Source organism: Pangasianodon hypophthalmus, chromosome 3, assembly GCF_027358585.1.
Source record: "Pangasianodon hypophthalmus isolate fPanHyp1 chromosome 3, fPanHyp1.pri, whole genome shotgun sequence".
NCBI classification, from domain to species: Eukaryota; Metazoa; Chordata; class Actinopteri; order Siluriformes; family Pangasiidae; genus Pangasianodon; species Pangasianodon hypophthalmus.
In genome coordinates this window covers 17,634,057-17,651,345 of record NC_069712.1, presented here as the reverse complement: position 1 = coordinate 17,651,345, position 17,289 = coordinate 17,634,057, and the positions used below count along the sequence as shown (strand labels likewise).

At 37.2% G+C, this 17,289-nt stretch overlaps 1 protein-coding gene across 1 annotated transcript in view; it reads left to right on the top strand.

Annotated features, from left to right (window-relative positions):
• The first annotated feature begins 438 nt into the window (after positions 1-438).
• Positions 439-17,289, top strand: part of pcdh15a (protocadherin-related 15a) — a 163,929-nt gene continuing 147,078 nt past the window's right edge. The window contains exon 1 of the mRNA XM_053232665.1: positions 439-949. The gene's annotated coding sequence lies outside the window, so the exon portion shown is untranslated. The remainder of the gene's footprint in view (positions 950-17,289) is intronic.

The following is a 17,289-nucleotide window of genomic DNA, read 5'->3' as shown; positions in this document are numbered from 1 at the left end:
GTGCCACTGCAACAAGATAATAAATGTCATTCTCTTCACTTGTATAATAGAATATAATTATGTATAATAGAAAATGTCAAAATATCACCATGTGAAGGGTGGCATGATGGTAATTGTAACAAATAACATCGTTTGTTAAACACTTTCTGTAGAACATCTTAGCGATGCATGTAAGTGTGTGACTATTTTGTTTGTAGACCTATAAAATAAGAATAGAAGTAGAAAATAATCAGATGTTTCTCATCTACAGTGTTTGTGTAATGCGAATAGTGAAAGTGTTACAACTGTATGAAAGTGCCATGCTTTTGTCCGTGTGTGTGTGTGTGTGTGTGAATAACACCACTAACTGATTTATACATATTCATATTTTAGATTTATAGAGAAATTGAAGTTAGGCTTGGCCGTATGCTCTATCTTACTTGTTCTATACGCTAACTCTGTAGCTCCAGTGCACAACTAAAGAACCAATATTTGAGACAAGCAGGAATTTTGTGTAAATTGATTCTCTGTGTGTTATCGGGGGGCTACGTGCGTTGTAGCAGCAATAAACAGCCGCGAAGATCTTCCCATAAGAAAATCCCCACACGAGAGTCTAAGATTTACCGCGGAGCACCTTTTTACCACCTTTGCTCTCGAAGCAAATAAGATTTCCGCCTGTGCGTCGCCGGTGCGTCGTCAGTCGGAGAGAGAGAGAGAGAGAGAGGGAGAGAGAGACGCATGGTGGCAGGTGTAATCTTCAGTACGGCTCTCACTCTGGGTAACTTTCTGAAGCTGGCTCTCTGCTCGGGCTTCCTCTGTGGCTGGTAGTGGAAGAGCACAGCGCTGTTTTCACATGTTCCGATGCCGGAGCTAAAGGAAACACATCCATCCGGCTCTGGAGCGCGTGACCGTTTGCGGAATGCGTGAATCCTCCAACACTTTTGATCTGCGTGCTTTTCAAGCCAGCATGGTGAGTGAACACTGAATTCCCTTTGAGCTTGGGATATGGGGAATGATCGTGGCTGTGGGTTTGTCTTTCAGCACTGATTTTGTAAGCTAATTGGACGCGTCGGCTGTTGTAGTCATCCACTCATGTGGCATGCACAGAGTTACTCTGGATTCAATTCTTTTATTTTGGAGGATCTGAAATATTCAGTTTTAGCCCATGAATTAGTCTGGGTTTAATATGGAGTATATGACTTGACTCAACACATCGCTCCTTGTCGTGTGACATCTTGAGCAACTGAAAGTTAGGCTCTGTCCGAAACCACATACTACTGTGCTAAATAGTAGGCCTATGTCAGGTAGGTGAGGTGACGTAGGATTTTGGCGTGCTCTTTAGCAGGGTAGTGTGCTGTTTGTGAAGAAGGCCTTGGAGCGCAGGTTTATGAGCGGATTAGCAGCTTTTATCCCATCACAGCGGCGAGCCTCCGGGAAACGGCACCTGTCCAGCTGGTAAACTGAACTCGTATTCCCTTCACATTGATGGATCTCACTACGCATGGCTTGCGGTCATCCAGTGGCACCTCATGCTTCTGTTTCCCAGAAAATGCAATCTGAAGCCACTATGCACACGACGACCTAATTAACTCTCCCATACGATGACCTCGACTGGCCTAAAGGTCCACCTGGCAACTCCAGTGTGGATTAGGTTACCTGTTCTCTCTCTCTCTCTCTCTCTCTCTCTGTGTGTGTGTGTGTGTGCTTGTGTACATGGTTTTTCTATTACAGCAGTAGGAATATCTGACAGTTTTGACCTTGTGGGGACATTTGGTTGGTCCTCAAAAGGAAAACCAGAAAAAAAAGAGCCAAAATGTTTCCTTTTGGTTATTGAGGTTAAAAGTTGGGTTTAGTTGTAGGCATAGTATAAAAAGGCTGCATGTCAATGAAAGGTCCTCACAAGGATAGTAACTGAGAGAGAGAGAGAGAGAGAGAGAGAGAGGATGTGTGTGGGTTTGTGTGTGTGTGTGTGTGTGTGTGTGTGTGTGATCTCTTATTGGGCACGTAATGGCCCATAGTAATAGGAATATGTGACAGCTCAGCCCTAATGGGGACATTTAGCTGGTACTCTTGAGCTAAACAAACAAACAAACAAACAATAAAACCCGCTGTTTAAAAAAAAGAGGTAAGGGTCAGGGGTAGTTGTAGGCATAGAATTACTTAGCTGCAGTAACAGAGAGTTCAGTGGAAACACACAAAAACTTAGAATTACAAATGTGTGTGTGTGTGTGTGTGCGTGCACCACCTGCATCTTCTTCTTCTTCTTGAAGAATATTTATGTTTTAGGTAACAGCAGTAACCTATTTTGCTGTGTCATGCAAACTGTACTATACAAAGAACACTGTGGTTGAATAAAACTGTATAATAAATGCGACATTTGACTATTAAATGAGCTGATGCCCCTGATGGCATGATTCAGTCTATGTATTTGGGCTAGCCAGAGAAATGTGGTACTATCATGCAGCGGGCATAATGAATAGTGTCTCTGTTCAGCAAGCTGTGGATAGGCTTTGCAGATGTGTGCACACTGAAGAACAATTAACCCATTTAATCCCACCAGTCACAGTGATGTGACATTTTGTTTTGGGTTTGTAAAGCTCTAAAAGCGCCTGTGATGTACATGTTACTGAGGAGAACACTTTAAATGAAATTAGAAATGGTATTGGCTTTGAATGAACATTGTACTGTGAGTGGTGTAAATAGTCAGGTGACCAAAATTATTTTGCTTCTTGCTTGAACCTTAGGAAGACGCCGTTTATAGTATATAACTGTCCAGTGTGGGTGAGCCGGTGTCCACTGTATTCTCAGATTCCTGTTTTTGGCTGACAAAAGTGGAACCCAATGTGCTCTTCTGCTGCTGGAGCACATCTACTTCATGGTTTGATGTGTTCTGAGATGCTTTTCTACTCACTACGGTTGTAAAGAAATGTTATATGTGTTACGGCAGACTTTCTGTTAGCTCGAACCGGTCTGGCCGTTCTCCTCTGACCTCTCTCATCAACAAAGCATTTTGACCCTCAGAATTGCCGCTCACTCTTTTGTGCGCAAAAATCCCAGGAGATCAGCAGTTTCTGAAACTCTCAAACCAGCCCATCTGGTAGCAACAACCATGTCACAGTTAAAGTCACTGTGATCATTTTTCTCCATTCTGATGTCTGATGTGAACATTAACTGACGCTCTTGGCCTCTTTCTGCATGATTTTATGCATTGTGCTGCTGCCACGTGATTGATTGGATAACTGTATTAGCTTGTGTACAGGTGTTCCTAATAAAGTGGTCAGTGAACTAGTTTATTTATTTACTTATTAAATGATGTAGATTTTAAGAAGGGACATACTGTCATCTGTTGTGGCTCTCCCAAAGAGTAAAATTATGTAATATATTCATATTGCTGTAATACAATCAGGAATAAATCAGTCAAAGCATTTACTGAGAGAAAGGCACCATTTTATTTTATCTGTTTATATTATGACTAAAGTTAGAGATAATGACCACAAGTCTCATTTAGATATTCAGTAGATAGACAAAAATCACTCTTGACTGTTGAATTTTAACACTCTTGAATTTTATTCAAGCCTTAAAAGTTTGAAAAAAAGTAGCTTTAGCTCTGAATTTACTTGTGATCAGGCAGACACATTGATTTTTTTGTATCCAGACCGCTTGGTTGATTTCAGGTCCAAAAACTGGCCTGCCACTTGCAGTGATTCCTGCCTAGGGCCATTTTCTGATTAATATCCTTAAAATTTGGAGTGTGGATTCTCTTTGGTCTCGTTAAAGTTTGAATCATTCTTACCTAATCTAAAATTTATCTCCTGGTCCTAATTGAAGTGCAGAGGGAGTGAGGGAAAAGTAATTTAAAACCTGATCTCTTTGCTCCTCGTGTGACATGCTGAAGCCTTGAGGTAGTATTATGTGTTTAATCTGCATTAAAATACAGTGTGTTTGGTCAGACTTCGAGCCCATGAAATGACAAGGAATAAACTTAAATTAATTAAACATTATTATTGAGGGAACTGCATCAGCTAGGCATCAGTTAGTTAAATGAGACCAGGTAGTTCTCTCACAAAATCTTAAAAACAAACCTTTTAAATGCTCCTAGCTGTGATTCAGGTTTACTCGCTGTAAACAATGATCTTGAGATTTTACAATGAGAAAATGCTATCATCTTGCTGTTTTAAGTACTTACACAAATATGTTTGTCCAGCCTCTTTAGTGCCTTTTACAACCTCATCTTATGAGAAAGTTCTACAAATTCAAACTAACAATGTTGACAATGGTTTGATTGCATATGAATGAAGTCATAAGAAAAGGTATTAATGATAATCCTGCCTCTAACTCTAACCTTAATCTATGGTATTTTACAAAATGATGATTCAGACCTGTATTTGCAATTGCACTTCCCTTTTATAGGTGAAAACATGTATTTGTATTTGCATTTTTGTACATCACAATGCACACTGTCTGCCAAAATAGGAAAATGTGAATGCAATTTCATTTCCAGTGTCTAAACTGGTAAAAAGTCTGTCATATTGAAAACATATTGAAAGCAACCTGTCCATTTGCAATTGCACTTTTGCATTCTCATGCTATGATTCATCTAAAAATAAAACACCTTTGCATTTTGGAGGAAGTGAAAAAGTCATTACAAGTTTGTGTTGCCTTGGGGGCAGATTCTCTTGTGCTAAAAATATGAAGATAACAATTGCTAAGGACTTTTTAAAGCTGGCCCAAAATGACATAACAGATTTCTTCTTGTTTTTGGCTGAAGGGATTTATGATCTGCTGTATTTTTGGTGCTGCTGACTTTGCAAACTCATATCAAGTAACTACCAGGCTTCAAGGTCAGCTTTATGAAGCTATACTCACTGGGTATGGTAAACAGAGAATAGTGGCAAACACATCCTCATCGATTGCTCTAGATGATGAGAGTGATTTCACAGTAAGGGATATATAAAAATATAGAACAATATAGAAGGGTTATTTAGACACAAAAAGTGTTTGAAACATTACATATTTCTTTGGATTTTTTTTTTCAGCGCAATGCAAATATTGCTCAATTCACTTAACATTTAGTTCTGTTCTAGCAAGTATGTTGTGGATAACATGTTATGGTTGATTTATGGCTAGTGGCTGTACTCTTGAATTCTTGCAGATATCGTTGTCATACAGGCATGCAGGCCATCACAGTAGGTAACATAGTACATTACAGTGTGTTCCTTTTCCTTTTTAGTTCAATAATAAGTATATGAATGAGTAGAAATATTGGCCTAAACTTCTTGATATAGCACAAAGTTCTACAAGGCCTATGTTATACCCTATGTAGTGAGTATATATAGTTAATAGGAAATGATCTGGGATTTGATTTAACTGTGTGTTGGTGTTTGTGAGCATTTAAGTGAAGAAAAAATATCCTGTGTAAAGATTGGTTGAAGGCATAATTTCATTGGATCCTGTACAGCCTACAAAATGTAACATTTTGCTAAACATCTGCAAGAAGAAAACATTAGTGTGGGTAGATTAAAATAAATCTCATCATTTCCTTTTTTTTTTTTGCTTTTCTAAAACAGTGACAGTATTTTTTAATATTGTTCACTCTATGGCAGTATAAGATTCCATAATATAATACGCTCCAGGTTCCTGAGAACATTTCAAATATCAGGCTGTGATGTATCTGTACTCAAATATGTCTGTATTCAAATGCACACTGGAGTCTTGAGGAATACATTTCTCCATTTGTTGATAAGAGATCCGTGTTTAGTGATGCCTGAAATGATTTCCATCCACACAGTGAGCCTGAGAGGGGGACAGTGGGTGTGTGTGTGAGAGAGAGAGAGAGAGAGAGAGAGAGAGAAATACGAGTTTAGACAGAAAGTTAGCAAGGAGAGATAGCCCACTGGGATGCATAAAGAGGGAAATGAATGAGAAATGGCAAGAAGTAGAGGTGAAAGGCACACAAAGACACAAAAAAGCTAAAATGAAGAAAGTGGGAACTAGAGCTACAGTACCTACAGTAATGTGTTACCTACAGTAATGTGTTAACAGCAGACACTCCATCTCACTGTATCCATTGTTACTACATGTCCATTTCTCTGTTTTCTGTCCATCTTTCTTTGTGTGGTCCAAGAGATCTTGAGTGTAGACCATCACAGTTCTCTGATTCATCTCTAATCAGTATGTGCCATTCTCATCACCCTGGGCAAACCAAGCAGCAAGCCAGGACAGAGAGAAAGAGAGACAGAGACACAGAGAGAGAGTTGACTGGAGATCTGGCAGGAAGGCTGTAGAGGAGAAGGAGAATGCTGCTTTATCTGAATGGGGACAGGTTAAGGGAGCTGTTCAGGAAAGCTGATGAGGCTACAGCAGTGTGATTATGATATTAAGACAGAGGCTTCCTTCCTGTGTGTGTAATAGGCTCCTACTGGTGTAATAAACTGATTGAAGGACATTAGTTAGTTTCTCTCCAAAAATAGCCTGGACACTGTGGGCACCAAATAAAGTGTCATTCACAGCACTGTTGCCAGGTGGTGAAAATAAAATTACCGTATGTCCCCAAATGACCATATTTCAGCCTAACCTTTTGTATATATAAAATTCAACTCCCTATAGTCCCAGGATCTCTAATATATGTTAAGCTTAATTACTGGATAATAATGTAAGGCAACAAGACTGTCAGGATATGCTCTGTTCTCGGCTACCTTGATTCCTTAGACTCCATCATTATGTTAACCCCTTAAGCTCACTCTCTTAATGCTCTCTATATATCTTTTTCCATTTTGTTTCACTGTAATTACTGAATAATTCATAGAGTGTTGCTAATTACTATGCTTGTTGAATAACTGAATAATAAGCTGTGACTTACAACAGGGCATTGTGTATCGCTGTTAATCCTACACTTAATGATGAAGATTAAGATTATTCTCATTACTACTGTGTGCACCATGATACGTCAGAAAGATACCTCACAAATGTATTCTACTATCCAAAAATATCCAGTACTCAAACCAAAAGACCTAACAAGCTTCTTCAATACACACACCCTCTAGACAGAGTGAACTTACAGTTACATATATCATCAAACTGAGAAGTAGCACAAAAATAACAAAAGACATTATTAGGCTAGGGCTGATTTCTTCTTTCAGACTACATGTACTTATTGTTGAAAGTGTCAAGTGATTACGCATATTGAAATGTCATTTTAAGCCCGTTTCACTGACACATCTATAACATCATCTGTAGTGACTGAGAATGTGCCTGTGAAATACAATAGCAGGTGTAATGAACATGAAGAAGATGCATTACATACTTTACTCAGTCATCCAATTTTCAAAATGCCTTTGGATGGAAAACTAGATATACAGTTGAGGCCAAAGGTTTACATACACCTAGGTTAAAGACATTCCAACTCATTTTTTCTCAAATCCACTCATTTCATGTTATCATACATTTCCTGTGTCAATTAGGGTATCTATTTTATTTCTGTAAGAGCTCATTTCAAAATAATAGTTAAGAGACAGATTTATGTGAGCTTTTATTTAGTATATCGGTTTTCAGTGTTTGGTGGCATTACCTTTAAATTGCTTGAACTTGAATCAAACTTTTGGGGTAGCCTTCTACAAGCTTCTCACTATACTTTCGGCCTGATCTCTTGAGGTTTTGCTTCAGTATTTCTAGATAATAATCCTTGAAGTCATGTATTTTCCGAAGTGTAGTAGTCCCTTTTCGAGAAAAGCATCCCCGCAGCATAATACTGCCATCCCCATGAATTACAGTTGGGATGGTGTTCTTTAGATTAAAAGCCTCTCCCTTTTTCTTCCATATATATCACTGATCATTATTGTCAAACAGTACCATTTTTGATTCATCTAACCAGAGAACACTCCTCTAAAAGTCTAGGTCTTTATCCTAGTGATCACCTGCATACTTCAGTCTTGCTTTTTTTTATGCTGGTCTTAGAGTAGAGGCTTCTGCTATGCACAACAGCCTTTCAGGCCATTGTGAGTTAATATGTGCCTGCTTCCTCAACGATGCAGTGTCTGTGTGGTGTCAAGGTTTTTAAATTTGCAAACAAATGTTTGTGCGGATACTCATGGTAGCTTCAGTTTTTGGAAATTTCTCCTAAAGAGGAACCAGAGGCACTTTTTTTTCTGAGGTCTAGGCTGAGTTGCTTGGATTTTCCCAGAAACATACTTGAATTGAACGAAGAAGCTGGATAATGCTAAGAGTTGGCATGAATAACCATTTCTGTTTTCCATGATAGCCATTTGGAAAAGACAGGGCATTATGGACATGAAACACTTGAACTGAATGTATACACTAGTGTTTCATTTGATGTGCGTTCCTATGTGTATGTTTTATGTAATATTTTGTGTCGCGTCATTATTACGCCTACGAAGCCACCCCAGCTGAGTTGATAATTCTCATAATTTCATTATCTGATAATTTCATTATCGTAATTGATACTGCAGATATTAGAATTTTAGCATTCAATTTCAGGTGTCCCTACTAAAGAGAATCTTTACACTTGATTGTTGGCCCAGTAGCTATACTAAGGTTGACATCACAAAAGATGTAAATCAGTTTTCCATAATTCATAATTGAGATACTACACTTGACATGAACAATTACTCAGGTACTAAATTAGCATCACAACAGAATGACTATTCTTTGAAAATATTTTAATTGTGGAATTACAGAGTTATTAAGATTAATTTGTATGAGGGCCAAAATTATTATGTAGATTTGATTATTATTTTATATCTAGGAACACTAATTCACAGTATTATGTCATCATGGAGCATCTTGTTTTGCTTTCTGTTCCTTTGATGTGGAGATATCTACAGAGAACATAAAATATGAATACTGTTTACACAAGAAATATCAGAATTATTATTAATAATGTCAGCTCCCCAGTTTGATCATGAGCTTGGGTTCCCTGCCTGTGTGGAATTTCTTATATTCTTACATGTCACAAGTACTCCATGGCCTCCAATTCCCAAAATTTCTTGCTCACTGCCTTGCCCACTTCTCTGTTAGTCAGTTACAAGTGTTCAAGTTCAAGATGTTGTTTTCTGGTTTTACATTTTAGGTTGCTCCTGCTGCTATGCTGATTGATCTGCTTCCTTGTGATGGTTTTTGACCCTTCTGTCTGGACTTTTGACATTGCCCTTGCCTTTCGATTTTGTATTGTTTGCCAAGTGTTAGTGCTGAATTATTTTGACTTGCCTACAATTCCACTAGTCTCAGCCTAACATCCGTATATCCTTTGGGTTTCCTTCCACCTCACAAGAACATGGCACTGGGTGTATTTGCTATGCTAAACTGCCCGCTAGGTGTGAATGAGTGTTTGAAAGTGTGTGTGGATGTGTGTATGTTGTCTGGCATCCCATCTAGAATGTAATTCTTGCCCAGTGTGTAGGGGCTCATAATCATAATGTTTTGTTTTTATATTTATTTTAACTAGACCCATGCAACTGTCATTTGCAGTACTTATGGACTGGCTTGGGTAAGCAATTCTGGAAAATATATGGTCTGATCTTAGATCATAGACAGATCACCTGTTCTGCTCACTGGCTCCAAATTTCCTATTTTCCTATGAATCATACACAACAAACCAATTTGTTACATGCAGTCTGAGCCTGTGTCAGCAGGGTTTTTTCTTGTTGTTGTTGCTTGTGTATCTAATCCTGAAACAAAGTGTCCTCTAATGTACCTGTGTTTGTCTTTGAGCAGAGTAGAATGAGAGTGATGATTTAGATGCAGGACATCATTAAACTTACATCAGTAAAATTCAAGGAAATGAAGATGAATAGGGGATGGGAGAAATGCCATGTTATTGTTGTTGGATATTAATATTTCTCTTTCGATGGATTTATCAAAAAGAGAGCAGCGACCTATCAATGACAAGGTGGACTACACAGCCTAATAGATGTTTCACAAAGAGAATTATGACAAAATATTTTGATATCGCACAAGGAGAATGATGACAAAAAAGGAAAGAGAAGGACACATGTACACAATAATACAAATGAATTCGATTATATTTGATCTTTACCAACCCATATTTATCCCACATGGGATGTTAATGGAAAATGACCAGAGCTACTAGCAAAAATGTCTCCTTATTGAAAAAATCTAATGGGCCAAGGGTTGAATCTGTCTTTAAATCTTGTAGCCAGAATGCTAACATTGCTGTAGGTTCTGCCAAACGTAAGAAGGAAAAACTGTCATGAATTACACCTCTTACAGTGTGTCCTGGTTTTCAGTTGCTTATGTGTCATGTGATTTGTTCTTAGTTCTCCATATGCCTTTGCTATTATTTTCTTCTTGTTATTGTTTTGTTATTGTTTCCTGTCTCTGCCCCTGCCACGTTATTGGTCTGTTACCAATTGTGGTCACCTGCTTTATGTTAACCGCTGATTAGTTTTTCTATTTAGAACCAGTTATGTCCTTGTTCATTGTGAAGTCTTGTTCATGTATTATCATGCATTTCTGAGTCTTGTGTTTCCATTTTTCTCTTTTGTTTTTGAACCCTGCCTGTTTATCTGACTTACGTTTTTTAATTTGCCTTAATAAATATTATGCAGAGCATCCACACCTGTCCTGTTTCAGTCAAAAATCAGCGGTCTCATTGCACATCACGGTTCCTAGCACGACACGCGCTGCTTGTTCTCAGGCTTCCACATGCTTTTTGCTGTTGTTTTCATTTTGTTTGCTTCTCCTCTGTTAGTTAACTTTTTTTATTAGTTCAGTCTATTATCTATGTCACTGTGTCTTGTTATTACATAATCACACTCTGTTATTTTTCTGGCTTTTGTTCTTGGTCATTGCGTGTTCTCTTTTCTTTGTTTCTTGGTTCAGGTTTTGTGCTTTTTGCCTAAATGGATAGCATGTGTATTTTCTCAGTTCTGTGTTACAATTATTTTTTTCTTTTATTAAAACCTTAATGTGCTTCTATTCAGGTTTTCTCGTATTTCCTTGTTTCACTTCATCACATCAGCCTCCCACTTGCAGATACCAAAAAAAACAGGGTGTGTGCATGGTAATTACTGTCCTCTATTATGTATGTATTGTGACACTTGTCACCATGTGTTGCATTGTGTAATATTGTTCTGCTTTTTCTCTGGTTTGTCATTTCCACCCTTACCAAGATATCATGAAGCCTAATGTGATGGTGCCCATGTAGAAGTCGAAGAGTGGAAGAAAAATCACTGATAGGCTTTTTGATTATAGTTGAGATATGATGTGATATGATGATCTCATATGATGAGATCTGATGATCCACTTGAAGTCACTGATGATGGTGAATCCTCTATGCAGCATCCTCTGTAATGTAAATGAGTGTGCGTGATCAACTTTCTAATTCCTTGAATCAATGACAAGCTTTTTAGTAGCCCTGACATTGAGAGACAAATTACTGTCTTGACACCACTCTGTCAAGTATCTTGACCTCCTTCCTGTAAGCCGTCTCATTATTGTTGAGATCAGGCCATCTATGTCAGTGTCGTCAGCATATTTTATGGTGGAATGAGAGCTGTGTCTGGCCTCTTAGTCATTGGTGAACAAAGAAAAGAGTAGTAGATTCAGCACACTACGTTGTGGGGTGCCTGTGTTGAGGATCTCTGTGGAAGAAATGTTACTGCATAACAGGACACACTGAGGTCTGCTTGTAAGAAAGTTTAAGATCCAGTTTGGAAATTGTAGTGCTGAGTACCAGATCCAGCACTTTGAGGATTAGTTTTGATGGAACAACAATGTTGAAAGCCTGACTATAATATCTGAGTGTAGCAATTTTCCTTGTCCAAATTTAATTTGCTTCTGGCATCTAATTAAAACAGTGTGTATAGTATGAACAATATTGAAGAAGCAGACTTGCCAGCCTGTTATTGCAGGAGATCAAAGTGACAATATCAGGGCAAGAAACACTCTCTCAATAACTGCCACATCTTCCTTTAAGATAGTGTTTATTCACATTCATGCAATGTTTTGTACTTTCATCTATCATCTTTCGTCATGCTAAAATTGTTAAAACTTTGCATTACACTGTAAGAAGGTAATTGCAGTGATTCAACTTTAAGCTTTTATCCCAAGATGTGATTAATAAACTGCACAACCTTGTGCTGAGAAGTGTAAAGGAGCCCAAAGTCTTCAGTGATGCTTTTCTTTGACAGGTCTTGGGTAAAATAGAGCTCCGAGTGTCTGTAGGTCAGGGCGCAGGTGGGAAAGGATTCTAAGAGCATCACGAATGAGACACACAGTGGAAGTTTCTATGACAGGATTATAGTGTCGATCAGACACCAAACACCTATCGTAAACCTAGCTTGTAATGCTCACTACCTTCTGATGTTACTCCGGGCACTCTAAGTATGTCTGGTGTACCAGATGTAATAGCCTATTAGTGACATGTCATTATATTGCTGTAAATTGTTTGGATTAAGATAATAGAGGTTTTAACTGGCCAAAGCAAAATCACAAGTGCATCAAGTGCAGCTGGAACACCCCATCCCTGGTGTTCATTGTCAGGTATTGGTAGTAGAAGCAAATGCAGGCGGTTTGATTACCATAAGCACAACTGAAACAAACAAGGTGATAAACAAGTAAACAGACTGTAAACAGAAGCTATGAACACGAGGCAAGGAACATACAAACTATAGGCAATAACATGGCACACATGACAACAAATGACAAAAGCTTGACAATGAGACACACCGAATCCAGAACTTAAATAGTGATACTAATTAGAGGAAACAAGTGTGAGTGAACTGTGAGGAACGTGACTTGGTCATGTGATGTGCTGGGGCTGATGGGTAGTGTAGTTCTATACCATACAGGCACTAACATGACATTCATAAATTAATTTAAATAAATAAATAAACAAAATACAATTTTCAAGACAGAATAATAGCTGCTGACTGACTGTTACTTTTATCTAGTGTGATTAATATTTATTTGTTTGTTTGTTTATGCTTGCTAATATTAGCTAGCTAGCTACCTTGGTGTATAACCACAAACTTTAAATAGGTAGCGAGATTGGGGTTGTTTTGATTAGCTTTGTTTGTTGATTTATGTTTGCTAACATTAGCTAGCTAGCTACTTTGGTGTACAACCACAAACTTTAAATAGCTAGCTTGACTGGGGTTGTTTTGATTAGCTAGCTAATTGCTTGTTGGCAATTATTGTGTTTCAGAATAAATTTGTGTTTCACAATAAATTTACACTTTAATTTGCCCATTTAGAAAGCCGCTACCCATTTCCTTTTTATTTAACATAAATTTTAAAATATTCATGACAGTTATTCATCATTTTTAAATGAACATCTACTCTTCAAGCACAAAGGAGTATGCTAGCCATGAGCACATTAAAGCTCCTAGGAACGAATAGAAAATAGGAACACTTTGGCTAAGCTGTCTTTAGCTGCTGCTAAAATAAATACTCAGTGATCACCAGCTAAAAATTTAACCATGGTACTACTGTAATAGCCAGTCAGGAAACTTCTGTTCAAGGAGACTACTTTCCTGTCAAATTATTTCACTCAGACGGCTTGTACAAGTATAGGCTATAAATTAAAAGGAATCAAATCACTGGCTTGATGGAGTAGAATGAGCAAAAGATTAGGGCAGTCATTGATATAGCTCATGGAAGCAATGTCAGAAAAGGCAGCTTAGATTAAAACAGTGGTTCTCACTGGGTATCCACAGGGGTTTGTGAAGCATGTATCGGGTGTCTGCGACTATTTAATTTTGTTGCAATGGAAATCACAAACCACCATTATAAAGTTATTGTATTTACTGTAAAGTTTTTTTAATAGTTATTAGCCTATTTGAACCTTAATAATAGCTTCAAAACATGTAGGCATTTACTTAAGGCTGTAATGGCAATTTTAATAAAAATGACTTATGTGAATAAATAGTCAAAATATTATATATATATATATATATATATATATATATATATATATATATATATATATACATATATATATACACTTATACACACTGCAATTATTATATGTAATTGCAGATGTGTACAAAAATATTGCTGTACACATAACAGCCCAAAATTTGAAAATATGATTTGAGTTCGGAAAATAAATCTGTAAATGAGGGAGTAGGTAGAATTTACAATTAAAGGTCCCAGGTTACAAAATGTTTGGGAACCCATGTGTTAAAGAACAGAAATTTAAGAATGAAGCAGGAAATAAATCATGAAATCATCATGTCCACCAGTGTGCAGATATAATTATTATTTGCTTGGATGTAGGTAACAAACTTTCAATTTTGGAACCAACCAACAAGTTTCATGCAACTAGCTAAGTCTATAATTTTTGATTAGTGTAGGCGTAGTATGTTTCTTGATCAAAGATGCTACTGCTTTGAATTATATTTGAATTATATATACCATCATAAGAGGAATTCAGATTGATCTAGCATTATACCCAAAATTAAAACCCAGTAGTGGCCACATATAATGGCAAAATGTGAAATCAAGAAAATTTCATTAGCAAATTAATAATTAGGACATATGTCACAAGCAAATATCTTAAATCAGCAAGAGAAAATCCATGGACTCAAGAGAAGTAATATGTATGATGGAGCTTTGGCTTGAATTACAGACTGTTGTCACTTTAAAAGACATATGGGCAGAGAAAATTATAGAGATTGAATTCCATTATAGCACATCCCTTTTGCTCACTGCAAACACAGTCAGCAAGTCTGTAGGAACAGATGCCATATTGTGTATAACACCAAAGATGGATTGACTGCTTGTTGAACACTTCATTTCTGAAAAAGCTGTCAAGTTCCAGGCTTACAGGAGCATCAACTTCCTTTATATCTGACTATTACCTTTATCCCCCTCTGTCTTTCTCACACACATGTGCACACCTACACATTAAAATATGAAAATGTGAAACTGTGAAACACTCGAGTTGTTTTATTTGGGTAGGAGATTCCAAACTCAGCTGGGGTTTCCTGCTAGTCTGTTCAACTAAATGAATGAGAACAAGGCAAAGGTCCAGTAAATGGGAAGGTTTTATTTTCCTTAGGCTGTTACTTGCATGACCAAAGCAGCTGCAATAATTAACCCCAAATAAAATAACAAAAAAAAAAAAAATACATACATACGGCCCAGAATGTTATAAGTGGTTACGGATGACAATCAGTGAAAGTACACCTCACACTGCATGCAAAAAAAGACTAGTCTTAATCACACCCACCTTCACATCTTTAGGGGTAGTTGCACAATATGTCCTGTTATACGAGACTAGTACTTTGGGAACTATAGGCACAGCAATAATAAAAAACAAATAAACAAACAAACACGTTAAAAACAAGCAAAATAAATTGAGACAATGAACTAAAAAACTGAAAAAACATAAAACAGTATCAGTCATGGCTCTCTCCCAGCTAGCTAATCAAGTATAGCAAATGGGAGGGAAAAGGGTGGGAAAAACAGTGGTTAGATACGAGAAGCCCAAGGTTGAGGTCTAAGACAAGAAAAATATATAATCAGTCACCAACCCATTTAATTTCTTTACACATCCCCATGCACTGCACATTTATTTAAAAAAAAAAACAGCCTTTAATCATATTTATCCATAAAAATATAAAAAGTTAAAACTTTGTAAAAAAAAAAAAAAAAAAGTATATCTTAGCAGCTTCAGACTAAGTGTACAACCAGGAAAGGTCTGGTTGGAGCAGCAGCAGCACCAATACACTTCCTAAATGAAGGAAGGTTGTTTAACTGGTTGGCTATTAATAACCAGCACAGTATATTTACAAAAAACAAAAAAGATTAACTTGACTGAACGCAATCATGAACAATACCAACACCTTACATGTATTACTATACAATCCAACATTTTGACTTCCTACGCAAGGGGAACCACCACGTAGATGTGTTTATCGTGTTAGTAATTCTCATTCCCAGTTGATAATTCTATCATTCTACAGTACACTTTCATCGCAAGGTTATTTAGCCATAGCCCACGAATGAATGACACATTTACAATCATGGGCAACTATATGGCTTTTGCCAACTTCTAATACAGCAATTTCACAAACTGTTCACATTCTTAGAATGAGCTGTTAAAACTTGATGATGTACACATGAGTAATACAGATCAGCATGGCCAAAAAGAGAAATGATTTCAGGAGAGAGATGACTAGCTTGGGAAATTTCTTGGTTGCTACATCAAACAACCAAGCTTAAAATGAGGTGGCTAAGCTACACCTCCATGGCTTCACTCTGTGGCACACTTATGTGGTTCCCCAGACACTTTGCTAGGTGCTTCAAATAAATTTGGTTTATTGCTGGTTCTCCAAGATTTATGCATTATCACCAATCAATCAAATCAATGCTTTACTAAATTATTGAAGTATAATTACTTCAATAATTATAATAATTTTTTTTATAATAATTACTATAAAAAGTAAAATGAGCTGATTGGAGCTGTTTATCCTTTAGCATGTTGTTTCAGTTTTGTAGTATTTATTTCAAAAGGTTCACAACACAACACGCTGTTTAGGGCTGTACCTTTATGCAAAATCTCATTTTTATTACACTGTTGTGCTTTTTGACGTCTTTCAAATTCAAATACCTGAGTATAAATTTACCTCCTTATCATAACGACACAGAAGATATAAGTTTTATTAAGTTTAGAGAAAGACTTCATCTTCATGCACAGCACTCACACTCATTTATACCTAGAGCAATTTGGTATCACCAGTTCCCCTAGCAGTATGTATTTGGGAGGTGGGAAGAAACTGGAGAACCTAGAGGAAACCCACTCAGACATGGGAAGAGCATACTGTATGTCCTGGGACACTCCCTGGGCAGTTTTGATGTGGTCATGGAAAGGAGGACACTAAACAAACTAGTGTCCATTCTGAACAATGTATGCCCCCCCCCCCAAAAAATGATATATTGTTCAGTGGACCACATTCAGCAACAGATTCAATTAACTCCGTTATAGCAAGGAATGGTAAAGGAGGTCTTTTTTTCACCAATAGTTCACCACTGTTCAGGGACAATAGGCATTAGAGCCTATTCTTGAAAAAGCTCTAAAAAAGCTCTTTGCATTTTTGCACTCAGTGGCATTCTGTTTACTGCATTGCTGCTAACTCACTATACTGTATACTTGCACTTATGCAACTTATTGTGGATGCTCTGCTGATCATATCTACTTTGCTGCATATCTGTTGTAACTATTTGCACTGTCACATTTACTCAGCAGACTGGTGTTTACAGTTTTACCTTATTTTTGCTACTATTTATAATCATACTGAGTACAGTTATTTTATTACTCTTGATTAT